Raw genomic sequence first — 1,266 nt, forward strand, 5'->3', positions numbered from 1 at the left:
ATTTTAGGATGAACCAGTAAGTATTCCTGAAAATTGAGAACCCTGACATTAACTCACAGTGTCACAGTAATGCACTGTCTGAAGAAGCTTTAACAGTAATAGCTGGGAGACTTAGTGGACATACTGTATGCTTTTCTTCACAGTCGCTGTAGTTTCTATACAGAAATGAATGGCTTACCTAATACTTTTCTTTCCTTTATTGTGTTTGAGTTCTTACATCTTTGTGACATTTAATATAAGGTTTAAATAATAAATGCAAATGGAGACTGGATTACCAGTCGAGGAAAGCTTGCAACTTGCTGCAGGTTCCCTGTGCAGCAATTGGTTAATGGTAATATCAATAATCATAACAATTTTCCCTATTAAAATTCAAATTAAAACTACTAAATCATCTGACATGATAAGGACCTTTATGGGAGTTTTGTTATCTGCTCTTTATGCCCTGTATCCAAACCTAGCTGTAAGATTTTCATTATTTCAGTTTATTTTGTGCTTCCATGGCATATGATCTAAACTGAACTTGTAGTAATCAGCCCCAACAAATATGGGGCCATACACAACGTACAAAGAATGGAAAGGGGTCCCTTTTGCGCAGGTGACCCCTAACAAGATAGCCCCACTACATTTATAATAAAATCTGAAAATCCAGCAAATCAAACCAGCCAATAATCATATTTCAGTCTGAGACCACTAGATGGAGCCAAATCCCCCGTTACAGTCACAGAGCTCAGACTTCTCACATTAATACCTGTAGGAAAAGCTGTTACCAGTATCTCACGGCTTAATAATAGTCAGATGACAAACATCCGTCAGATGACCCCAGGCTCTGGGTGTATAGATTCATTTTTACAAAGCATTATAAGTCATGGTAATTCATTTACTGATGTGGGCTGCTGTCTGAGCTGTGGCCAATGTAATCAAAGTGCTGGTGTGTCAGTGAGGATCAGGCCTGTTGGACTGTGCTGTGTGAGTTGATCGAGGGTCCGTGTATGTGTCCACAGTCGGCCCTAAAGGCCTGGGCTCTCAAACCTCAGCAGCCTGCAGCAAACAGCGATGGTCCACATCTCTCAGTCAAATGAGCCCAGCTAGGCCGCATTTATTGTTTGCTCAATCTAACTATGGCTCTCGTCCCACCCAGAAGCGGCCGCTCGTATGACAGACAGCTGACTGAGCCAATGAAAATGTCGTATGTTGCCGGCTCGGGGAGGAACAGACCAATCACCGCGCGGTATGAGCCGAGGGGCACGTTCTCTACGCTTTCTCTGG

The sequence above is a fragment of the Mastacembelus armatus genome, chromosome 17, assembly GCF_900324485.2.
Source record: "Mastacembelus armatus chromosome 17, fMasArm1.2, whole genome shotgun sequence".
NCBI classification, from domain to species: Eukaryota; Metazoa; Chordata; class Actinopteri; order Synbranchiformes; family Mastacembelidae; genus Mastacembelus; species Mastacembelus armatus.